The sequence below is a fragment of the Cetorhinus maximus genome, unplaced genomic scaffold, assembly GCF_964194155.1.
Source record: "Cetorhinus maximus unplaced genomic scaffold, sCetMax3.hap1.1 HAP1_SCAFFOLD_1300, whole genome shotgun sequence".
NCBI classification, from domain to species: Eukaryota; Metazoa; Chordata; class Chondrichthyes; order Lamniformes; family Cetorhinidae; genus Cetorhinus; species Cetorhinus maximus.
Window position 1 is genome coordinate 43 of NW_027597241.1, and position 26,503 is coordinate 26,545.

The following is a 26,503-nucleotide window of genomic DNA, read 5'->3' on the forward strand; positions in this document are numbered from 1 at the left end:
CTCTCACTGGGGTACGGGTCCAACACACACTGACCCTCACTGGGGTACGGGTCCCACACACACTGACTCTCACTGGGGTACGGGTTCCACACACACTGACTCTCACTGGGGTACGGGTTCCACACACACTGACCCTCACTGGGTTACGGGTCCCACACACACCTACTCTCACTGGGGGACGGGTCCCACACACACTGACTCTCACTGGGGGACGGGTCCCACACACACTGACTCTCACTGGGGTACGGGTCCCACACACACTGACTCTCACTGGGGTACGGGTCCCACACACACTGACTCTCACTGGGGTACGGGTCCCGCACACATTGACTCTCACTGGGGTACGGGTCCCACACACACTGACTCTCACTGGGGTACGGGTCCCACACACACTGACTCTCACTGGGGTACGGGTCCCAAAATCACACTGACTCTCACTGGGGTACGGGTCCCACACACACTGACTCTCACTGGGGTACGGGTCCCACACACACTGACTCTCACTGGGGGACGGGTCCCACATACACTGACTCTCACTGGGGTACGGGTCCCACACACACTGACTCTCACTGGGGTACGGGTCCCACACACACTGACTCTCACTGGGGTACGGGTTCCACACACACTGACTCTCACTGGGGTACGGGTCCCACACACACTTACTCTCACTGGGGTACGGGTCCCACACACACTGACTCTCACTGGGGTACGGGTCCCGCACACACTGACTCTCACTGGGGTACGGGTCCCACACACACTGACTCTCACTGGGGTACGGGTCCCAAAATCACACTGACTCTCACTGGGGTACGGGTCCCACACACACTGACTCTCACTGGGGTACGGGTCCCACACACACTGACTCTCACTGGGGTACGGGACCCGCACACACTGACTCTCACTGGGGTACGGATCCCACACACACTGACTCTCACTGGGGTACGGATCCCACACACACTGACTCTCACTGGGGTATGGATCCCACACACACTGACTCTCACTGGGGTACGGATCCCACACACACTGACTCTCACTGGGGTACTGTTCCACACACACTGACTCTCACTGGGGTACGGGTCCCACACACACTGACTCTCACTGGGGTACAGGTCCCACTGACTCTCACTGGGGTACGGGTCCCACACACACTGACTCTCACTGGGGTACGGGTCCCACACACACTGACTCTCACTGGGGTACGGGTTCCACACACACTGACTCTCACTGGGGTACGGGTCCCACACACACTGACTCTCACTGGGGTACAGGTCCCACACACACTGACTCTCACTGGGGTACAGGTCCCACACACACTGACCCTCACTGGGGTACAGGTCCCACACACACTGACTCTCACTGGGGGACGGGTCCCACACACACTGACTCTCACTGGGGTACGGGTTCCACACACACTGACTCTCACTGGGGTACGGGTCCCACGCACACTGACTCTCACTGGGGTACGGGTCCCACGCACACTGACTCTCACTGGGGTACGGGTCCCACGCACACTGACTCTCACTGGGGTACGGGTCCCACACACACTGACTCTCACTGGGGTACAGGTCCCACACACACTGACCCTCACTGGGGTACGGGTCCCACACACACTGACTCTCACTGGGGTACAGGTCCCACACACACTGACCCTCACTGGGGTACAGGTCCCACACACACTGACTCTCACTGGGGTACGGGTCCCACACACACTGACCCTCACTGGGGTACGGGTCCCACACACACTGACTCTCACTGGGGTACGGGTCCCACACACACTGACTCTCACTGGGGTACGGGTCCCACACACACTGACCCTCACTGGGGTACGGGTCCCACACACACTGACTCTCACTGGGGTACGGGTCCCACACACACTGACTCTCACTGGGGGACAGGTCCCACACACACTGACTCTCACTGGGGTACGGGTCCCACACACACTGACTCTCACTGGGGTACGCATCCCACACACACTGACTCTCACTGGGGTACGGATCCCACACACACTGACTCTCACTGGGGTATGGATCCCACACACACTGACTCTCACTGGGGTACGGATCCCACACACACTGACTCTCACTGGGGTACAGTTCCACACACACTGACTCTCACTGGGGTACGGGTCCCACACACACTGACTCTCACTGGGGTACAGGTCCCACTGACTCTCACTGGGGTACGGGTCCCACACACACTGACTCTCACTGGGGTACGGGTCCCACACACACTGACTGTCACTGGGTACAGGTCCCACTGACTCTCACTGGGGTACGGGTCCCACACACACTGACTCTCACTGGGGTACGGGTTCCACACACACTGACTCTCACTGGGGTACGGATCCCACACACACTGACTCTCACTGGGGTACGGATCCCACACACACTGACTCTCACTGGGGTATGGATCCCACACACACTGACTCTCACTGGGGTACGGATCCCACACACACTGACTCTCACTGGGGTACGGTTCCACACACACTGACTCTCACTGGGGTACGGGTCCCACACACACTGACTCTCACTGGGGTACAGGTCCCACTGACTCTCACTGGGGTACGGGTCCCACACACACTGACTCTCACTGGGGTACGGGTCCCACACACACTGACTGTCACTGGGTACAGGTCCCACTGACTCTCACTGGGGTACGGGTCCCACACACACTGACTCTCACTGGGGTACGGGTCCCACACACACTGACCCTCACTGGGGTACGGGTCCCACACACACTGACTCTCACTGGGGTACGGGTTCCACACACACTGACTCTCACTTGGGTACGGGTCCCACACACACTGACTCACTGGGGTACAGGTCCCACACACACTGACTCTCACTGGGGTACAGGTCCCACACACACTGACCCTCACTGGGGTACAGGTCCCACACACACTGACTCTCACTGGGGGACGGGTCCCACACACACTGACTCTCACTGGGGTACGGGTCCCACACACACTGACTCTCACTGGGGTACGGGTTCCACACACACTGACTCTCACTGGGGTACGGGTCCCACGCACACTGACTCTCACTGGGGTACGGGTCCCACGCACACTGACTCTCACTGGGGTACGGGTCCCACACACACTGACTCTCACTGGGGTACAGGTCCCACACACACTGACCCTCACTGGGGTACGGGTCCCACACACACTGACTCTCACTGGGGTACGGGTCCCAAAATCACACTGACCCTCACTGGGGTACGGGTCCCACACACACTGACCCTCACTGGGGTACGGGTTCCCACACACACTGACTCTCACTGGGGTACGGGTCCCACACACACTGACCCTCACTGGGGTACGGGTCCCACACACACTGACTCTCACTGGGGTACGGGTCCCACACACACTGTCCCTCACTTGGGTACGGGTCCCACACACACTGACTCTCACTGGGGGACGGGTCCCACACACACTGACTCTCACTGGGGTACGGGTTCCACACACACTGACCCTCACTGGGTTACGGGTCCCACACACACCTACTCTCACTGGGGGACGGGTCCCACACACACTGACTCTCACTGGGGGACGGGTCCCACACACACTGACTCTCACTGGGGTGCGGGTTCCACACACACTGACCCTCACTGGGGTACGGGTCCTACACACACTGACTCTCACTGGGGTACGGGTCCCACACACACTGACTCTCACTGGGGTACGGGTCCCACACACACTGACTCTCACTGGGGGACGGGTCCCACACACACTGACTCTCACTGGGGTACGGGTCCCACACACACTGACTCTTACTGGGGTACGGGTCCCACACACACTGACCCTCACTGGGGTACGGGTCCCACGCACACTGACTCTCACTGGGGTACGGGTCCCACACACACTGACCCTCACTGGGGTACGGGTCCCACACACACTGACTCTCACTGGGGTACGGGTCCCACACACACTGACTCTCACTGGGGTACGGGTTCCACACACACTGACTCTCACTGGGGTACGGGTCCCACACACACCTACTGTCACTGGGGTACGGGTCCCACACACACTGACCCTCACTGGGGTACGGGTTCCCTAGTCCTGATCTGCTGGGGCTGTTCAGATTGGACACCCCAGGAGTGTGGATTTTCTTCCACCTAAAAAGCATTAATGAACTGGATCCTTTGCAACAATCAATAGTTTTTACTTTTACTGAGAGAAGCTTTATTAATTACAAATTTTATTATTTGAACGTGGTTTCAGCAGTTGCTGTGATGGGAATTGAAGACGCTTACCCAGCATTCAGCTGTGCAGCGGGAACACTGATCCAGCGAGATTGGCTATGCAGCTGGATGACTGATCCAGTGAGATTAGCTGTGCAGCTGGAACACTGGGCCAGTGAGATTGGCTGTGCAGCTGGATGACTGATCCAGTGAGATTAGCTGTGCAGCTGGAACACTGGGCCAGTGAGATTGGCTGTGCAGCTGGATGACTGATCCAGCGAGATTGGCTATGCAGCTGGAACACTGGGCCAGTGAGATCGGCTGTGCAGCTGGATTGCCCCAGTGTGTGTTGTGCTGTGTGCACTGGGTTTGGCTGCTCTCTGTCTTTAGTTTGTGTGAGTGAGTTGTTCATGCCGGGTTTACACCATTTCCTCTCCTGTGTCTGCAGAGCTCCCTCAGGGACAGCGTTTTGTTCCCTATTGGTTAGGGGACGGCCCGAGGCTGCTGGAGATAATCACAGGAACTCAGGTCAGTGCAAACCTCGTGTGGGCAGGGCCAGGGCCCAGTGTGGGCGGGGCCAGGGCCCAGTGTGGGCGGGGCGAGGGCCCAGTGTGGGCGGGGCAAGGGCCCAGTGTGGGTGGGGCCCAGTGTGGGCGGGGCAAGGGCCCAGTGTGGGTGGGGCCCAGTGTGGGGCGAGGGCCCAGTGTGGGCGGGGCGAGGGCCCAGTGTGGGCGGGGCGAGGGCCCAGTGTGGGCGGGGCCCAGTGTGGGGTGAGGGCCCAGTGTGGGCGGGGCCCAGTGTGGGCGGGGCAGACATGTGATATGCAGGGTTCCACCTAGACCGGGGCACTGTCGGTGTCAGTAATTGAACTGGGTCACAACAAAGGTGTCACTGATGGGGTTGGTCTGCTTTCTGTCTGGGGTCTGTCTGGTTTCTGCCTGTGGTCTGACTAGATTCTGTCTGGGCCTGTCTGGTTTCTGTCTCGGGTCTGTCTGGTTTCTGTCTGTGGTCTGTCTGGTTTCTGTCTGTGGTCTGCCTAGATTCTGTCTGGGCCTGTCTGGACTCTGCCTGGGGCCTGTCTGGGTTCGCTCTGGAATCCCTTTAGGGGTCTTGGGTTACTGTCTGAATTCTGTCTACAATACCTGGGATCTGTCTAGGCTGTGCCTTGTTTTTGTCGGGTTCTGTCCACGGTCTGTTTGGTATCTCACTGGGTTCTGTCTGAGGTCTCACTGGGCTCTGTCTGGAGACCTACTGGGTTCTATCTAGGGTCTGTCTGAAATCTCACTTTGTTCTGCCTGGAGTCTCACTGTATTCTGTCTGGGGTCTCACTGTATTCTGTCTGGAGTCTCACTGTATTCTGCCTGGAGTCTCACTGTATTCTGCCTGGAGTCTCACTGTATTCTGTCTGGAGTCTCACTGTATTCTGTCTGGAGTCTCACTGTATTCTGCCTGGAGTCTCACTGTATTCTGCCTGGAGTCTCACTGTATTCTGTCTGGAGTCTCACTGTATTCTGTCTGGAGTCTCACTGTATTCTGCCTGGAGTCTCACTGTATTCTGCCTGGAGTCTCACTGTATTCTGTCTGGAGTCTCACTGTATTCTGTCTGGAGTCTCATTGTATTCTGTCTGGAGTCTCACTGTATTCTGCCTGGAGTCTCACTGTATTCTGCCTGGAGTCTCACTGTATTCTGTCTGGAGTCTCACTGTATTCTGTCTGGAGTCTCACTGTATTCTGCCTGGAGTCTCACTGTATTCTGCCTGGAGTCTCACTGTATTCTGTCTGGAGTCTCACTGTATTCTGCCTGGAGTCTCACTGGGTTCTTTCTGGAGTCTCACTGTGTTCTGTCTGGAGTCTCACTGGGTTCTGTCTGGAGTCTCACTGGGGTCTGTCTGGAGTCTCACTGGGGTCTGTCTGGGGTTTCACTGGGCTCTGTCTGGAGTCTCACTGTATTCTGTCTGGAGTCTCACTGTATTCTGCCTGGAGTCTCACTGTATTCTGTCTGGAGTCTCACTGTATTCTGTCTGGAGTCTCACTGTATTCTGTCTGGAGTCTCACTGTATTCTGTCTGGAGTCTCACTGGGTTCTTTCTGGAGTCTCACTGGGTTCTTTCTGGAGTCTCGCTGGGTTCTGTCTGGGGTCTCACTGGTTTCTGTCTGGGGTCTCACTGGTTTCTGTCTGGGATCTCACTGATTTCTGTCTGGGATCTCACTGGTTTCTGTCTGGGATCTCACTGGTTTCTGTCTGGCGTCTCGCTGGGGTCGGTCGGAGGTCAGTGTCCTGGGTGAGCTCCCGTTCCTTTGCCGTGTTTTGAGTGAATTCTCTCTGTGGTTGCCAGGTTTCCTATCCTGATCAGGGGACAGTGAGCGTGACTGTCAGTGACAGAGAACTTCTTCTAGACATTCAACGCAATGAGTGAGTATTGAGCTATCGGCCTGCTGTGCCTCACCCTCTGTGATTGGAATTTCAGAATCACAGTGCCGGAATCATCCCGGATTTGGACTAAGTGCAGTAGTGGGCGGGAAAAAGAATGTTTTACCCTCCGGCCGCAATCCCGGCTTCTTATGCCATATCATCCCAATCCTGCCCCAGTGATAGTGAAGGAACGGTGATATATTTCCAAGTCAAGATGGTGAGTGACTTGGAGGGGAACTTCCAGGTGGTGGTGTTCCCATCTATCTGCTGCCCTTGTCCTTCTAGATGGTAGTGGTCTTGGGTTTGGAAGGTGCTGTCGAAGGAGCTTTGGTGAATTCCTGCAGTGCATCTTGTAGGTGGTACACACACTGCTGCTACTGTGCATCGGTGGTGGAGGGAGTGAATGTTTGTGGATGTGGTGCCAATAAAGCGGCTGCTTTGTCCTGGATGGTGTCGAGCTTCTTGAGTGTTGTGGGAGCTGCACTCATCCAGGCAAGTGGGGAGTATTCCATCACACTCCTGACTTGTGCCTTGTAGATGGTGGACAGGCTTTGGGGAGTCAGGAGGTGAGTTACTCATCGCAGGATTCCCAGCCTCTGACCTGCTCTTGTAGCCACAGTATTTATTTGGCTAGTCCAGTTCAGTTTCTGGTCAATGGTAACCCTCAGGATATTGATAGTGGGGGATTCAGTGATGGTAATGCCATTGAACATCAAGGGGCGATGGTTAGATTCTCTCCTGTTGGAGATGGTCATTGCCTGACACTTAGGTGGCGCGAATGTTACTTGCCACTTGTCAGCCCAAGCCTGGATATTGTCCAGGTCTTGCTGCATTTGGACATGGACTGCTTCAGTATCTGAGGAGTCGCTAATAGTGCTGAACATTGTTCAATCATCAGCGAACATCCCCACTTCTGCCCTTATGATGGAAGGAAGGTCATTGATGAAGCAGCTGAAGATGGTTGGGCCGAGGACACTACCCTGAGGAAGTCCTGCAGTGATGTCCTGGAGCTGAAATGACTGACCTCCAACAACCACACCCATCTTGATTGAATTTGATTGAATTTTTTGAGGAGGTGACCAGGTGTGTAGATGAGGGTAGTGCAGTTGATGTAGTTTATATGGATTTCAGCAAAGCCTTTGACAAGGTCCCACATTGGAGACTTATAAAGGTGGCAAATGCACATTGAATACAGGGTAATTTGATAAGGTGGATTCAAAATTGGCTTAGTTGTAGGAGACAGAGGGTGATGACAGAAGGATGCTTTAGTGACTGGAAGCCAGTGTCCAGTGGTGTACCACAGGGATCTGTGCTGGGTCCCCTATTATTTGTCATTTATATAAACGACATAGATGACTATGTGGGGGGTAGGACTAGTAAGTTTGCAGATGACACAAAGATTGGCCGGGTGGTTAACAGTGAGGTTGAGTGTCTTGGGCTACAGGAAGATATAGGTGGGATGGTCAAATGGGCAGATGAGTGGCAGATGGAATTTAACCCTGAAAAGTGTCAGGTGATACACTTTGGAAGGAGTAATTTGACAAGGAAGTATTCAATGAACAGCATGACACTAGGAAGTTCTGAGGAACAAAGGGACCTTGGCGTGTGTGTCCATAGATCTCTGAAGGCAGAGGGGCATGTTAGTGGGATGGTGAAAAAGGCATATGGGACACTTGCCTTTATCAATCGAGGCATAGATTACAAAAGTAGGGAGATCATGTTGGAGTTGTATAGAACCTTGGTGAGGCCACAGCTGGAGTACTGTGTGCAGTTCTGGTCGCCACATTATAGGAAGGATGTGATTGCACTGGAGGGGTGCAGAGGAGATTCACCAGGATGTTGCCTGGGATTAAACATTTAAGTTATGAAGAGAGGTTGGATAGACTGGGGTTGTTTTCGTTGGAGCAGAGAAGACTGAGGGGCGACCTGATAGAGGTGTACAAGATTATGAGGGGCATGGACAGGGTGGATAGGGAGCAGCTGTTCCCCTTAGTTGAAGGGTCAGTCACAAGGGGACATAAGTTCAAGGTGAGGGGCAGGAGGTTTAGGGGGGATGTGAGGAAAAACATTTTTACCCAGAGGGCGGTGATGGTCTGGAATGCGCTGCCTGGGAGGGTGGTGGAGGCGGGTTGCTTCACATCCTTTAAAAAGTACCTGGATGAGCACTTGGCACGTCATAACATTCAAGGCTATGGGCCAAGTGCTGGTAAATGGGATTAGGTAGGTAGGTCAGGTGTTTCTCACGTGTCGGTGCAGACTCGATGGGCCGAAGGGCCTCTTCTGCACTGTATGATTCTGTGATCTTCCTTTGTGCTAGGTATGACTCCAACCAGTGGAGAGTTTTCCCCCTGATTCCCATTGACTCCAGTTTTGCTCGGGCTCCTTGATGCCACACTGAGTCAAATGCTGCCTTGATGTCAAGGGCAGTCACTCTCACCTCACCTCGGGAGTTCAGCTCTTTTGTCCATGTTTGAACCAAGGCTGTAATGAAGTCAGGAGCTGAGTGGCCCTGGCAGAACCCAAACTGGGCATCAGTGAGCAGGTTATTGCTAAGCAAGTGCTGCTTGATAGCACTGTTGATGACCCCTTCCATTACTTTACTGATGATGGAGAGTAGACTGATGGGGCGGTAATTGGCCGGGTTGGATTTGTCCTGCTTTTTGTGTACAGGACATACCTGGGCAATTTTCCACATAGCCAGGTAGATGCCAGTGTTGTAGCTGTACTGGAACAGCTTGGCTAGGGGTGCAGCAAGTTCTGGAGCACAAGTCTTCAGTACTATTGCAGGAATATTGTCAGGGCCCATTGCCTTTGCAACATCCAGTGCCTTTAGCCGTTTCTTGATACCACGTGGAGTGAATCGAATTGGCTGAAGACTGGCACCTGTGATGCTGGGGACCTCCGAAGGAGGCTGAGATGGATCATCCACTTGGCACTTCTGGCTGAAGATTGTAGCAAATGCTTCAGCCTTATCTTTTGGACTGATGTGCTGGGCTCCTCCATCATTGAGGATGGGGATATTTGTGGAGCCTCCTCCTCCAGTGAGTTGTTTAATTGTCCACCACCATTCACAACTGGATGTGGCAGGACTGCAGAGCTTAGCTCTGATCCATTCGTTGTGGGATTGCTTAGCCCTGTCTATCACCTGCTGCTTATGCTGTTTGACACGCAAGTGTTATAGCTTCACCAGGTTGACACCTCATTTTTAGGTTTGCCTTGTGCTGCTCCTGGCATGCCCTCCTGCACTCTTCATTGAACCAGGGTCGATCCTCTGGCTTGATGGTAATGGTAGAGTGGGGGATATGCTGGGCTATGAGGTTACAGATTGTGTTCGAGTACAATTCTGCTGCTGCTGATGGCCCACAGCGCCTCATGGATGCCCAGTGTTGAGTTGCTAGATCTGTTTGAAATTTAGGATGGTGGTAGTGCCACACAACACGATGGAGGGTATCCTCAATGTGAAGACAGGACTTCGTCTCCACAAGGACTGTGCGGTGGTCACTCCTACCGATACTGTCATGGACAGATGCATCTGTGGCAGGCAGGTTGGTGAGGATGAGGTCAAGTATGTTTTGCCCTCTTCTTGGTTCCCTCAGCACCTGCCACAGACCCAGTCTAGCAGCTATGTCCTTTAAGACTCGGCCAGCTCGGTCAGTAGTGGTGTTACCGAGCCACTCTTGGTGATGGACATTGAAGTCCCCCACCCAGAGTACATTCTGCACCCTTGCCACCCTCAGTGCTTCCTCCAAGTGGTGTTGAACATGGAGGAGCACTGATTCATCAGCTGAGGGAGGGCGGTACATGGCAATCAGCAGGAGGTTTCCTTGCCCATGTTTGACCTGATGGCATGAGACTTCATGGGGTCCAGAGTCAATGTTAAGGACTCCCAGGGCAACTCCCTCCTGACCCTATACCACTGTGCCACCCCCTCTGCTGGGTCTGTCCTGCCAGTGGGACAGGGCATACCCAGGGATGGTGATGATGGAGTCTGGGACATTATCTGTAAGGTATGATTCCGTGAGGATGACTATGTCAGGCTGTTGCTCTCCCAATTTTGGCACTAGCCCCGAGATGTTCATAAGGAGGACTTTGCAGGGTTGACAGGGTTAAGTTTGCAGTTGTCGTTTCCGGTGCCTAGGTTGATTCCGGGTGGTCCATCCGGTTTCATTCCTTTTTTGTGACTTTGTACAACTGAGTGTCTGGCTCGGCCATTTCAGAGTCACCCACATTGCTGTGGGTCTGGAGTCACATGTAGGCCAGACCAGGTAAGGACGGCAGATTTCCCTCCCTAAAGGACATTAGTGAACCAGATGGATTTTTACAACAATCGACAATGGTTTCATGGTCACCATCAGACTTTTAATTCCAGATTTTTATTGAATTCAAATTCCACCATCTGCCGATTTGAACCTGGGGCCCCAGAGCATGACCCTGGGTCTCTGGATTACCAGCCCAGTGACAATCCCACTACACCATCACCTCCTATTCGGCCCCTCGAGCCTGCTCCACCATTCGATAAGATCATGGCTGATCTGATTGTGGTCTCAACTCCACTTTCCAGTCTGCCCCCTGTAACCCTCGACTCCCTTGTCAATCAGAAATCAGTCTAACTCAGCCTTGAATATATTCAATGAGCCAGCCTCCCCTGCTCTCTGGGGAAGAGAATCCCACAGACTGACAACCCTGAGAGATGAAATTCCTCCTCATCTCCAGCTTCAATGGGGAGAGTCCTTATTTTGAACCTGTTCCCCCTCGTTCTAGTTTCTCCCCAGCAGTGGAAACATTCTCTCCACATCCACCCTGTCAAACCCGCTCAGGATCTGATATGTTTCAAGAAGATCACCTCTCATTCTTCTACATTCCACTGGGTACAGGCCCAGCCTGTCCAACCTTTCATCATCAGCCAAACCCCCTTCATCCCAGGAATCAGTCAAGTGAATCTTCACTGAACTGCTTCCAGTTCAAGTCTATCTCTCCCTAAGTAAGGAGACCAACACTGTCCACAGTACTCCAGGAGTGGACTCACCAAGACCCTGTGCAGCTGTAACAACAGATCCTGCAGTCGCTAATCCTGGAGACTGCCAACCCCTAAACCCTGCCAACCCCTAAACCCTGCCAACCCCTAAACCCTGCCAACCCCTAAACCCTGCCAACCCCTAAACCCTGCCAGTCCCTAAACCTTGCCAGTCCCTGAACCCTGCCAGTCCCTGAACCCTGCCAGTCCCTGAACCCTGCCAGTCCCTAAACCCTGCCAACCCCTAAACCCTGCCAGTCCCTAAACCCTGCCAGTCCCTAAACTCTGCCAACCTCTGAACCCTGCCAGTCTCTAAACACTGCCAGTCTCTAAACCCTGCCAACCCTAAACCCTGCCCACCCTAAACCCTGCCAGTCCCTAAACCCTGCCAGTCTCTAAACCCTACCAACCCTAAACCCTGCCAGTCTCTAAACCCTGCCAGTCCTTAAACACTGCCAGTCTCTAAACCCTGCCAACCCTAAACCCTGCCCACCCTAAACCCTGCCAGTCCCTAAACCCTGCCAACCCCTTAACCCTGCCAGTCCCTAAACCCTGCCAGTCTCTAAACCCTGCCAGTCTCTAAACCCTGCCAGCCCCTAAACCCTGCCAGCCCCTAAACCCTGCCAACCCCTAAACACTGCCAGTTCCTAAACCCTGCCAGTTCCTAAACCCTGCCAACCCCTAAACCCTGCCAACCCCTAAACCCTGCCAGTCTCTAAACCCTGCCAGTCTCTAAACCCTGCCAGTCTCTACACCCTGCCAGCCCCTAAACCCTGCCAACCCTAAACCCTGCCAACCCTAAACCCTGCCAACCCTAAACCCTGCCAACCCTACACCCTGCCAGCCCCTAAACCCTGCCAACCCTAAACCCTGCCAACCCTAAACCCTGCCAGCCCCTAAACCCTGCCAACCCTAAACCCTGCCAGTCCCTAAACCCTGCCAGTCTCTACACCCTGCCAGCCCCTAAACCCTGCCAACCCCTAAACCCTGCCAACCCCTAAACCCTGCCAGTCCCTAAACCCTGCCAGCCCCTAAACCCTGCCAGCCCCTAATCCCTGCCAGTTCCTAAACCCTGCCAACCCCTAAACCCTGCCAGTCTCTAAACCCTGCCAGTCCCTAAACCCTGCCAACCCCTAAACCCTGCCAACCCCTAAACCCTGCCAACCCCTAAACCCTGCCAGTCTCTAAACCCTGCCAGTTCCTAAACCCTGCCAGTCTCTAAACCCTGCCAGTCCCTAAACCCTGCCAACCCCTAAACCCTGCCAACCCCTAAACCCTGCCAACCCCTAAACCCTGCCAGTCTCTAAACCCTGTCAACCCCTAAACCCTGCCAACCCTAAACCCTGCCAACCCATAAACCCTGCCAACCCCTAAACCCTGCCAACCCCTAAACCCTGCCAACCCCTAAACCCTGCCAGTCTCTAAACCCTGCCAACCCCTAAACCCTGCCAAACCCTGAACCCTGCCAACCCCTAAACCCTGCCAGTCTCTAAACCCCGCCAACCCCTAAACCCTGCCAGTCTTTAAACCCTGCCAGCCTCTAAACCCTGCCAGTCTCTGGGCTCTGCCGGCCTCTAAGGATATTACTTTCCTCAGCACTGTTGTCTTTGTCACTTATATCAAATCCATTGACTCCCTCCCTTTGCCTGTCTGTTATTTTGGTGGTATCTCTGGAGCATTGCGCACATTCCCCAGCTCTCGATAGCTCATTAGTAAATCGAAAAGCAAAAAACTGCGGATGCTGGAAATCCAAAACAAAAATAAAAATAAAAATAAAAATGCCTGGAAAATCTCAGCAGCTCTGACAGTGTTAACTGTGCTCCTCTCCCCAGAGGTTGTCAGATCTGCTGAGGTTTTCCAGGTATTTTTATTTTTATTTTCATTAGTAAGTCTGCTGTGTCCCGATTTCCAATTGTAATACTGGCTGCTTCTGTCAGTAAGAGGCCGATGTTATGAATCATTCTTTAGTGTGCAGGCTCTGTGCTGGTAGCTGCAGTCATTGCGTTAGAACAGGAAATGGCTGATGTTCAGGTTGAAGTTAACCAGGAAACCGCAGACATTCGAATTGAACAGCAAACACTGACACTGAGTCAGAATCCCCCAGCGCACAGACAGAGGCCATTCACCCCTTAGGCCTGTGCATGGTGCTTTAGTGAGTTGCGCAGTTAGTTCTGTTCCTGAGGGCCTGGGGAAATGTTCTCTCCAGGTGAAATCTGTCGGCCTTACCTGGTCTGGCCTACATGTGACTCCAGACCAGGCACATGTGGGTGATTCCAAACTGTCCCCTGAACAAGGGTGATTAGGGATAGGTAATAAATGCTGGTCTGGCCAGAGACGCCCACATCCCATGAACAAATATTTTTAAAAGATATCAAATTCCATTTTGAAAGTTATTTTTGAAACTGTTTCTACTTCCCTATCAGGCAGTGTGCATTCCAGATCACAACTCACCCTGTCAAAGAAAGTCCCCTATATCAGCCAATCGCTTCGATCTGTCTCTCAGAGACATTTAGAGCACAGAAAGAGGCCATTCAGCCCATCGGATTCTTTGCGACCTCTCTGTAAACCAGTTCAAGCTGGTAACGTCTAGAGCTGGCAGGGTTCAGGGCTTGGCAGGGTTCAGGAACTGGCAGGGTTAAGGGGTTGGCAGGGTTTAGGGGTTGGCAGGGTTTAGGGTTGGCAGGGTTTAGGGGTTGGCAGGGTTTAGGGGTTGGCAGGGTTTAGGGTTGGAAGGGTTTAGGGGTTGGCAGGGTTTAGAGACTGGCAGGGTTTAGGGGTTGGCAGGGTTTAGGGGTTGGCAGGGTTTAGGGGTTGGCAGGGTTTAGAGACTGGCAGGGTTTAGGGGTTGGCAGGGTTTAGGGGTTGGCAGGATTTAGGTGTTGGTAGGGTTTAGGGTTGGCAGGGTTTAGGGGTTGGCAGGGTTTAGGGTTGGCAGGGTTTAGGGATTGGCAGGGTTTAGGGTTGGCAGGGTTTAGGGTTGGCAGGGTTTAGGGGTTGGCAGGGTTTAGGGACTGGCAGGGTTTAGGGACTGGCAGGGTTTAGGGACTGGCAGGGTTTAGGAGTTGGCAGAGTTTAAGGTTGGCAGGGTTTAGGGGTTAGCAGGGTTTAAGGTTGGCAGGGTTTAGGGGTTGGCAGGGTTTAGGGTTGGTAGGGTTTAGAGACTGGCAGGGATTAGGGGTTGGCAGGGTTTAGGGGTTGGCAGTGTTTAGAGACTGGCAGGGTTTAGAGACTGGCGGGGTTTAGAGACTGGCAGGGTTTAGGGACTGGCAGGGTTTAGAGACTGGCAGGGTTTAGGGACTGGCAGGGTTTAGGGGTTGGCAGGGTTTAGGGACTGGCAGGGTTTAGGGGTTGGCAGGGTTTAGGGGTTGGCAGGGTTTAGGGGTTGGCAGGGTTTAAGGTTGGCAGGGTTTAGGGGTTGGCAGGGTTTAGGGTCTGGCAGGGTTTAGGGGTTGGCAGGGTTTAGGGACTGGCAGGGTTTAGAGACTGGCAGTGTTTAGGTTCTGGCAGGGTTTAGAGACTGGCAGGGTTTAGGGGTTGGCAGGGTTTAGAGACTGGCAGGGTTTAGGTTCTGGCAGGGTTTAGGGGTTGGCAGGATTTAGGGTTGGCAGGGTTTAGGGACTGGCAGGGTTTAGGGGATGGCAGGGTTTAGGGGTTGGCAGGGTTTAGGAGTTGGCAGGGTTTAGGGGATGGCAGGGTTTAGGGGTTGGCAGGGTTTAGGGTTTGGCAGGGTTTAGGGGTTGGCAGGGTTTAGGGGTTGGCAGGGTTTAGGGACTGGCAGGGTTTAGGGGATGGCAGGGTTTAGGGGTTGGCAGGGTTTAGGGACTGGCAGGGTTTAGGGACTGGCAGGGTTTAGGGGATGGCAGGGTTTAGGGGTTGGCAGGGTTTAGGAGTTGGCAGGGTTTAGGGGATGGCAGGGTTTAGGGGTTGGCAGGGTTTAGGGGTTGGCAGGGTTTAGGGACTGGCAGTGTTTAGGGGATGGCAGGGTTTAGGGACTGGCAGGGTTCAGGGGTTGGCAGGATTTAGGGTTGGCAGGGTTTAGGGACTGGCAGGGTTTAGGGGATGGCAGGGTTTAGGGACTGGCAGGGTTTAGGGACTGGCAGGGTTCAGGGGTTGGCAGGGTTTAGGGTTTGGCAGGGTTTAGGGGATGGCAGGGTTTAGGGGTTGGCAGTGTTTAGGGGATGGCAGGGTTTAGGGGATGGCAGGGTTTAGGGGTTGGCAGGATTTAGGGTTGGCAGGGTTTAGGGACTGGCAGGGTTTAGGGTTTGGCAGGGTTTAGGGGTTGGCAGGGTTTAGAGGTTGGCAGGGTTTAGGGACTGGCAGGGTTTAGGGGTTGGCAGGGTTTAGAGGTTGGCAGGGTTTAGGGGATGGCAGGGTTTAGGGACTGGCAGGGTTTAGGGTCTGGCAGGGTTTAGGTTCTGGCAGGGTTTAGGGGTTGGCAGGATTTAGGGTTGGCAGGGTTTAGGGACTGGCAGGGTTTAGGGGATGGCAGGGTTTAGGGGTTGGCAGGGTTTAGGAGTTGGCAGGGTTTAGGGGATGGCAGGGTTTAGGGGTTGGCAGGGTTTAGGGTTTGGCAGGGTTTAGGGTTTGGCAGGGTTTAGGGGTTGGCAGGGTTTAGGGGTTGGCAGGGTTTAGGGACTGGCAGGGTTTAGGGGATGGCAGGGTTTAGGGGTTGGCAGGGTTTAGGGACTGGCAGGGTTTAGGGACTGGCAGGGTTTAGAGACTGGCAGGGTTTAGGGGTTGGCAGGGTTTAGGGGTTGGCCGGGTTTAGGGAGAATCACTGAAGATGTCCTGCCCCGTGTATTAAAATCATCAGGTGAGGAAATTCTTTCCATGGTGAATTGTCCCCTTCGATTGGGAACTTGCCTCTGTCACTCTGCTGTTGAAGACGGATGAGAGGCTGAGACGGGGATAATGAGATTAGTAACTGAGGGACTCGAGTGAGGAACTGTGGCTGAGCTGGTCGCTTTAGGCAATCTACAGAAATGATTAAAAGCTGACTCAGTCTATTCAGAGGCACAGAACCAACTCATTCAACATTGACAGAATCAAGAGGGCCAAATAACCTTCTCCCTTTCACCAAGGCTCCTTCGACAGCACCTTCCAAACCCACGACCACGACCACCTAGAAGGACAAGGGCAGCAGACACACGGGAACTCCACCACCTGGAAGTTCCCCTCCAAGTCACTCACCATCCTCACTTGGAAATATATCGCCGTTCCTTCACTGTTGGTTAAATGCTGCCATGATGTCAAGGGCAGTCACTCTCACCTCACCTCGGGAGTTCAGCTCTTTTGTCCATGTTTGAGCCAAGGCTGTAATGAGGTCAGGAGCTGAGTGGCCCTGGCAGAACCCAAACTGGGCATCAGTGAGCAGGTTATTGCTAAGCAAGTGCCGCTTGATAGCACTGTTGATGATCCCTTCCATTACTTTACTGATGATGGAGAGTAGACTGATGGGGTGGTAATTGGCCGAGTTGGATGCTTTTAGTGATTCATGTACCAGGACACCCAGATCCCTCTGTACCTCAGAATTCTGCGATCTCTCTCTCTCCATTTTCTGCTTTTCTATCGAGTTCACATTTTCCCAGATTATACTCCATCTGCCAAATTATTCCCTCTCCCCCCACCCTCCCCCGGGGCCCCACTGTCCCCGGTGCCTCCCCTCCCCTTCCCAGGTCACAGCAGCTGTGTTGAGATATCCGAGTGGAAAGGTGGATGAATTGGGAATCGTTTCACCGACTACTCCAAATGCAGACGTCTCAACAGAAGGAAAACCAGAGACAGTGGAGGTGCTGATCATCCAGGCAAAAGCCCAATGTTTATTACAGTTAATCTGATAATTACTTCATATAGAGAGTGATTAAATATAGCGGAGCCTCAGGAACATACAACAGACTCAGTCACCTCAATCGTCTTAAACACAAAACAACTCCTGATTGGAGCCAGGAAGCAGATTCGAGCTCAAACATCACCCTGAGTGACTGCCCATAGCTACAGTCTGAAGAGTGCTCACTCACTGTCCCCAACAGTACCAGCTCCCACGGGGGATAGAGGGGGGAGATGGAGGCCCAAAGGCTGGGAGATGGGAGTAGAGAGAGGTGAAGGAGAGAGTGAGTGTGACAGGGGATGAGCATTAGATTGTTGTCCACACACAGTTGACTCCGAGCTGAGCAGGTAGGGAAGTTTCTCAGCCATTGAGTTGGATGGAGGTCAGTGGCCATTTAGTGAAGTGTGAAGTGATTGTGATCGGAGTGGTACAAGAGCCCCAAACTCTGCTCATTTCCACTCCAAACACTGGCACTGAGTGAAGATGGACTGAATCCAGAGACTGGAGAACCTGTCACAGACCAGCTCCATATGGAAAGGGTCTCGGAAGGAATGGGTCAGATTCCTCCAAGTTTACAAAGATTGATATAAAGTGAGAGATTCCCTGACCTCAGTAAGGAGCTGAATCATTGGGAAGGATTCACTGGGGGTAGAGAGGTGAGTAGTTTCTGACCTCACTGGGTCTAATCTTTGGGGTGTTAAGAGTCACGACAGAAAGTCATTAGAATGAACGCAGTGAACAGTTAGTGAGACTGCAGACTATGAGGGGCTAGTTTTGGACAGGGTCAGTGTGCAGACACAGAGCTTTACCTAAGGTGACTTTGCGAGTCTCACAGCCAGTAATAAGGAGGCAGTGGTTAGGATTTAGCGAGATGAGTGCGAGATGTGTCCCCTGTACTGATGAAGCGAGCAGCAGATTTGATTGGAGTATTGGAGAGACAGGGGCCCTTGGTGAGAGATGTCTAGGAGATGAGGCGGCTGTGGAGCTCATGGAGCTGGTCACGGAGCAGGACAATACGGTGAATCTGTCCTTGACCTGCTGGACAAGGCAAAGTGACTTTACCCACACAGACAGCATCCATTCTCCTCTCCTCTTCAGCCTGGAGCAGAAAACAAGATATTCAGGAATAAAATACCATACAAAAGACAAGCAGTTCATTCCAGTCTGTGTGAGCAGTCTAAAATCCAAATCAGACTTCCCCACTCTGTTCATCTCTCTCTCCAGTGGTTTCTTTCCCAACCACTAACTCAGGAAGTGAATCCCAGAGACTCTCAATTCTCTGTGTGAAGGAGGGTCTCTCTCCTGTTCTAAATAACTTCCACTTAATCTTCTATCTGGGTATCTCCGGCCTCTTGTACCAGACCCCCAGTTAGTGTCAACTATCTGCTTCAACCACCTCTCTCATCCTTGCTCTGTGTTAAACATTTTATCACATCAGCCCATAACCTCTATTTTAATAGGAAAAATCCACTTTTTCAAGTGTACATCAATGTTGAAACTGATGGAGTGTTGATTGGTGAAGCTGACTGTGCTGAGCTGCCTGTGCAGTGTGGATACACAGCTGCAGGGTGTGGAACACTGAGCACTTACTATCTCAGCAGCTGGAGCTGAGTCTACAGCTCCCTTGGTGATTATTTCTAACGGTATTCTCACTGTCAGTGCTGACTGCTTCATGGTTTCAGTATTACTGCTTCCTGGGAGGAACGAGAGTTCAGTGCTGAGCTTTATAAAGGAAGTGAGATAAGGCGAGTGTTTCTCAGTAAGTGACTCCTGCTCTTTGAACTTAAGGCAGTCCCGGAGGTATAAGAGAAAACCAGGTCAAAGCCACATTTCTGTTTTCAGACCTTTACATTGTGTTTAAAAGCCCCTTTTTTCAAAAGAAAGTTTGGGCAGACAGTACAAACATACCAACATACACAGTAGGAGCAGGAGTCGGTCACTCAGCCCCTCGAACCTGCTCCACCATTCAATAAGATCATGGCTCATCTGAATGTAACCTCAACCTCACATTCCCGCCCACCCCAATAACCCATCACCCCCGATAACCCATCACCCCCAATAACCCGTCGCCCCCGATAACCCATCACCCCCAATAACCCATCACCCCCGATAACCCATCACCCCCGATAACCCATCACCCCCAATAACCCATCACCCCCGATAACCCATCACCCCCGATAACCCATCACCCCCGATAACCCATCACCCCCGATAACCCATCACCCCCGATAACCCGTCGCCCCCGATAACCCATCACCCCCAATAACCCATCACCCCCGATAACCCATCACCCCCGATAACCCATCACCCCCGATAACCCGTCGCCCCCGATAACCCATCACCCCCGATAACCCATCACCCCCGATAACCCATCACCCCCGATAACCCATCACCCCCGATAACCCATCACCCCCGATAACCCATCACCCCCGATACCCCATCACCCCCTCGTTAATCAAGAATCTATCCACCTCTGCCTTAAAAATATTCAGACTCTGCTCCCACCACCTTTTCAGGAAGAGAGTTCCAAAGACTCTCAACCCTCAGAGAAAAAAACTCATCTGTTTTAAATGGGTGACCCCTTATTTTTAACCAGTGATCCCTAGTTCTAGATTCTCCCACAAGAGGAAACATCCTCTCCACATCCACCCTGTCAAAACCCCTCAGATATATGTTTGAATCAAGTTGTCTCTTACTCTTCTAAACTCCTGTGGATACAAGCCTAACCTGTCCAACCTTTCCTCATAAGACAACCCCCCGGGTATTAGTCTGGGAAACCTTCTCTGAACTGCTAACACATTTACATCCTTCCTTAAATAAGGTGACCAATACTGTACACAGTACTCCAGATGTGGTCTCACTAGTGCCCTGTACAACTGAAGCATAACCTCCCTACTTTTATATTCAATTCCCCTCACAATAAATGATAACATTCTATTAGCTTTCCTAATTACCTGCTGTACCTGCAACCTAACCTTTTGTGATTCATGCACTAGGACACCCAGATCCCTCTGAATCTCAGAGCTCTGCAATCTCTCACCATTTAGATTATAAACTTCTTTTTTATTCTTCCTGCCAGAATGGCCAATTTCACATTTGCCCACATTAAACTCCATTTGCCAGATCTTTGCCCGCTCACTTTTTTCATATTCACTCACAGAATGTGGGTGTCGCTGGCTGGGCCAGCATTCATTGCCCATCCCTAGTTGCCCTTGAGAAGGTGCTGATGAGCTGCCTTCTTGAACCGCTGCAGTCCATATGGTGTAGGTACACCCACAGTGCTGTTAGGGAGGGAGTTCCAGGATTTTGACCCAGCGACAGTGAAGGAACGGCGATATATTTCCAAGTCAGGATGGTGAGTGACTTGGAGGGGAACTTCCAGGTGGTGGTGTTCCCATCTATCTGCTGCCCTTGTCCTTCTAGATGGTAGTGGTCGTGGGTTTGGAACGTGCTGTCGAAGGAGCCTTGGTGAATTCCTGCAGTGCATCTTGTAGATGGTACACACACTGCTGCTACTGTGCGTCGGTGGTGGAGGGAGTGAATGTTTGTGGGTGTGGTGCCAATCAAGCGGCTGCTTTGTCCTGGGCGGTGTTGAGCTTCTTGAGTGTTGTTGTCTTGTCCAGGTAGCAGCAAGCGGAGTCCTTGCATTAACCCTTTAAGAGACAGTGTCTTTTATAAACACACGTTCTTCTAGAATGTTCTTAGCCCATGACGATGGGCCATTCTCTCTGAGTGAAGTGTTTGTGTAATGGACGATCCAGAACAAGGTGGGTGTGGAAAGGATGTTTCCTCTTCTGGGTGAGTCCAGAACTAGGGGGCAGTGTTTTAAAATTAGGGGTCACCCTTTTAGGACAGAGATGAGGAGAAATTTTTTCTCTCAGAGGGTTGTGTGACTTTGGAACTCTCTGCCTCAGAAGGTGGTGGAGACGGGGACATTGAATATTTTTAAGGCAGAGGTAGATAGATTCTTGTTAGGCAAGAGAATCAAAGGTTATCGGGGTTAGATGGGAATGTGGAAATTTAAACACAAGAAGATCAGCCATGACCTTATTGAATGGCGGAGCAGGCTCGAGGGGCCGAATGGTCTACCCCTGTTTCTATTTCTTATGTTCTTATTGAAGGGTTCATCTTGAAAAGGGCACAAGGGAGAGAAGCCCCTGTTCTTTCACATATTTCTGATTAAAACTTTTACCTCAAAGGGCAGATGAGACATAAACCTTCATCGACAAACACAGTTCGACACCCCCTCAGCACTGACCCTCTGACAGTGCAGCACTCCCTCAGTACTGACCCTACGATTGTGCGGCACTCCCTCAGTACTGACCCTCTGACAGTGCGACACCCCCTCAGTACTGACCCTCCGACAGTGCAGCACTCCCTCAGTACTGACCCTCTGACAGTGCGACACCCCCTCAGTACTGACACTCTGACAGTGCAGCACTCCCTCAGTACTGACCCTCTGACAGTGCGACACCCCCTCAGTACTGACACTCTGACAGTGCAGCACTCCCTCAGTACTGACCCTCTGACAGTGCGACACTCCCTCAGTACTGACCCTCTGACTGTGCAGCACTCCCTCCGTACTGACATTCTGACAGCACAGCACTCCCTCAGTACTGACCCTCTGATAGTGTGGCACTCCCTCAGTACTGACCCTCTGACAGTGCAGCACTCCCTCAGTACTGACCCTACGATTGTGCGGCACTCCCTCAGTACTGACCCTCTGACAGTGCGACACCCCCTCAGTACTGACCCTCCGACAGTGCAGCACTCCCTCAGTACTGACCCTCTGACAGTGCGACACCCCCTCAGTACTGACACTCTGACAGTGCAGCACTCCCTCAGTACTGACCCTCTGACAGTGCGACACCCCCTCAGTACTGACACTCTGACAGTGCAGCACTCCCTCAGTACTGACCCTCTGACAGTGCGACACTCCCTCAGTACTGACCCTCTGACTGTGCAGCACTCCCTCCGTACTGACATTCTGACAGCACAGCACTCCCTCAGTACTGACCCTCTGATAGTGTGGCACTCACTCAGTACTGACCCTCTGACAGTGCGGCATTCCGTCAGTACTGACCCCCTGACATTGCAGCACACCCTCAGTACTGACCCCCTGACAGAGCAGCACTCCCTCAGTACTGACCCTCCGACAGTGCAGCGCTCCCTCAGTGCTGACAGTGCAGCACTCCCTCAGTACTGACCCTCTGACAGTGCAGCACTCCCTCAGTACTGACCCTCTGACAGTGCAGCACTCCCTCAGTACTGACCCTCTGACAGTGCAGCACTCCCTCAGCACCGACCCCCAGACGGTGCAGCACTCCCTCAGTACTGACCCCTTGACAGTGCAGCACTCCCTCAGTACTAACCCTCCAACAGTGCGGCACTCCCTCAGTACTGACCGTCTGAGAGTGCAGCACTCCCTCAGTACTAACCCTCCAACAGTGCAGTACTCTCTCAGTACTAACCCTCCAACAGTGCAGCACTCCCTCAGTACTGACCCCTTGACAGTGCAGCACTCATTCAGTACTGACCCTCTGACAATGCAGCACTCCCTCAGTACTAACCCCCTGACAGTGCAGCACTCCCTCAGTACTGACCCTCCGACAGCGCAGCACTCCCTCAGTACTGACCCTCCGACAGTGCGGCGCTCCCTCAGTACTGACCCCCTGACAGTGCGGTGCTCCCTCAGTACTGACCCTCCAACAGTGCAGCGCTCCCTCAGTACTGACCCTCCGACAGTGCAGCACTCCCTCAGTACTGACCCTCTGACAGTGCAGCGCTCCCTCAGTACTGACCCTCTGACAGTGCAGCGCACCCTCAGCACTGACCCTCCGACAGTGCGGCACTCCCTCAGTACTGACCCTCCGACAGTGCGGCACTCCCTCAGTACTGACCCTCCTGACGGTTCTCTGTTGTTTGTTTAATTCTGGATATTTGCTGTGGTTCTCTGTTGGTTTAATTCTGGATATTTGTTGTGGTTCACTGTTGGTTTAAGTCTGGATATTTGCTGTGGTTCTCTGTTTGTTTAAGTCTGGCTATTTGCTGTGGTTCTCTGTTGGTTTAAGTCTGGATATTTGCTGTGGTTCTCTGTTGGTTTAAGTCTGGATATTAGCTGTGGTTCTCTGTTGGTTTAAGTCTGGATATTTGCTGTGGTTCTCTGTTGGTTTAATTCTGGATATTTGCTGTGGTTCTCTGTTGGTTTAAGTCTGGATATTTGCTGTGGTTCTCTGTTGTTTGTTTAAGTCTGGATATTTGCTGTGGTTCTCTGTTGGTTTAATTCTGGATATTTGCTGTGGTTCTCTGTTGGTTTAAGTCTGGATATTTGCTGTGGTTCTCTGTTGGTTTAATTCTGGATATTTGCTGTGGTTCTCTGTTGGTTGTTTAATTCTGGATATTTGCTGTGTTTCTCCGTTGGTTGTTTAATTCTGGATATTTGCTGTGGTTCTCTGTTGGTTTAAGTCTGGATATTTGCTGTGGTTCTCTGTTGGTTTAATTCTGGATATTTGCTGTGGTTCTCTGTTGGTTTAAGTCTGGATATTTGCTGTGGTTCTCTGTTGGTTTAAGTCTGGATATTTGCTGTGGTTCTCTGTTGGTTTAATTCTGGATATTTGTTGTGGTTCTCTGTTGGTTTAAGTCTGGATATTTGCTGTGGTTCTCTGTTGGTTTAATTCTGGATATTTGCTGTGTTTCTCTGTTGGTTTAATTCTGGATATTTGCTGTGGTTCTCTGTTGGTTTAATTCTGGATGTTTGCTGTGGTTCTCTGTTGGTTGTTTAATTCTGGATATTTGCTGTGTTTCTCTGTTGGTTTAATTCTGGATATTTGCTGTGGTTCTCTGTTGGTTTAATTTTGGATATTTGCTGTGGTTCTCTGTTGGTTGTTTAATTCTGGATATTTGCTGTGGTTCTCTGTTGGTTTAATTCTGGATATTTGCTGTGGTTGTCTGTTGGTTTAATTTTGGATATTTGCTGTGGTTCTCTGTTGGTTGTTTAATTCTGGATATTTGCTGTGGTTCTCTGTTGGTTTAATTCTGGATATTTGCTGTGGTTCTCTGTTGGTTTAATTCTGGATATTTGCTGTGGTTCTCTGTTGGTTTAAGTCTGGATATTTGCTGTGGTTCTCTGTTTGTTTAATTCTGGATATTTGCTGTGGTTCTCTGTTGGATTAATTCTGGATATTTGCTGTGGTTCTCTGTTGGATTAATTCTGGATATTTGCTGTGGTTCTCTGTTGGTTTAATTCTGGATATTTGCTGTGGTTCTCTGTTTGTTTAATTCTGGATATTTGCTGTGGTTCTCTGTTGGTTTAAGTCTGGATATTTGCTGTGGTTCTCTGTTTGTTTAATTCTGGATACTTGCTGTGGTTCTCTGTTGGTTTAATTCTGGATATTTGCTGTGGTTCTCTGTTGGTTTAATTCTGGATATTTGCTGTGGTTCTCTGTTGGTTGTTTAATTCTGGACATTTGCTGTGGTTCTCTGTTTGTTTAAGTCTGGATATTTGCTGTGGTTCTCTGTTGGTTTAAGTCTGGATATTTGCTGTGGTTCTCTGTTGGTTGTTTAATTCTGCATATTTGCTGTGGTTCTCTGTTGGTTTAAGTCTGGACATTTGCTGTGGTTCTCTGTTGGTTTAATTCTGGATATTTGCTGTGGTTCTCTGTTGGTTGTTTAATTCTGGATATTTGCTGTGGCTCTCTGTTGGTTTAAGTCTGGATATTTGCTGTGGTTCTCTGTTGGTTTAATTCTGTATATTTGCTGTGGTTCTCTGTTTGTTTAAGTCTGGATATTTGCTGTGGTTCTCTGTTTGTTTAATTCTGGATATTTGCTGTGTTTCTCTGTTGGTTTAATTCTGGATATTTGCTGTGGTTCTCTGTTGGTTGTTTAATTCTGGATATTTGCTGTGGTTCTCTGTTGGTTTAATTCTGGATATTTGCTGTGTTTCTCTGTTTGTTTAATTCTGGATATTTGCTGTGGTTCTCTGTTGGTTGTTTAATTCTGGACATTTGCTGTGGTTCTCTGTTGGTTTAATTCTGGATATTTGCTGTGGTTCTCTGTTTGTTTAATTCTGGATATTTGCTGTGGTTCTCTGTTGGTTTAATTCTGGATATTTGCTGTGGTTCTCTGTTGGTTTAATTCTGGATATTTGCTGTGGTTCTCTGTTGGTTTAAGTCTGGATATTTGCCGTGGTTCTCTGTTGGTTTAATTCTGGATATTTGCTGTGGTTCTCTGTTTGTTTAATTCTGGATATTTGCTGTGGTTCTCTGTTTGTTTAAGTCTGGATATTTGCTGCGGTTCTCTGTTTGTTTAATTCTGGATATTTGCTGTGGTTCTCTGTTGGTTTAATTCTGGATATTTGCTGTGGTTCTCTGTTGGTTTAATTCTGGATATTTGCTGTGGTTCTCTGTTTGTTTAAGTCTGGATATTTGCCGTGGTTCTCTGTTTGTTTAATTCTGGATATTTGCTGTGGTTCTCTGTTGGTTTAATTCTGGATATTTGCTGTGGTTCTCTGCTGGTTTAATTCTGGATATTTGCTGTGGTTCTCTGTTGGTTTAATTCTGGATATTTGCTGTGGTTCTCTGTTGGTTTAATTCTGGATATTTGCTGTGGTTCTCTGTTTGTTTCATTCTGGATATTTGCTGTGGTTCTCTGTTGGTTTAATTCTGGATATTTGCTGTGTTTCTCTGTTGGTTTAATTCTGGATATTTGCTGTGGTTCTCTGTTGGTTGTTTAATTCTGGATATTTGCTGTGGTTCTCTGTTTGTTTAATTCTGGATATTTGCTGTGGTTCTCTGTTGGTTTAAGTCTGGATATTTGCTGTGGTTCTCTGTTGGTTTAATTCTGGATATTTGCTGTGGTTCTCTGTTGGTTTAATTCTGGATATTTGCTGTGGTTCTCTGTTGTTTGTTTAAGTCTGGATATTTGCTGTGGTTCTCTGTTGGTTGTTTAATTCTGGATATTTGCTGTGGTTCTCTGTTGGTTTAAGTCTGGATATTTGCTGTGTTTCTCTGTTGGTTGTTTAAGTCTGGATATTTGCTGTGTTTCTCTGTTGGTTGTTTAATTCTGGATATTTG

At 51.2% G+C, this 26,503-nt stretch overlaps 1 protein-coding gene across 1 annotated transcript in view; it reads left to right on the forward strand.

Moving 5' to 3' along the window:
• Positions 1–4,632: 4,632 nt before the first annotated feature.
• The window catches only part of LOC144676027 (disintegrin and metalloproteinase domain-containing protein 19-like), a gene marked incomplete at its 3' end in the record, with an annotated part of 87,368 nt that continues 65,497 nt past the window's right edge, over positions 4,633–26,503 (forward strand). The window contains exons 1-2 of the mRNA XM_078536550.1: positions 4,633–4,707; positions 6,515–6,591. The remainder of the gene's footprint in view (positions 4,708–6,514; positions 6,592–26,503) is intronic.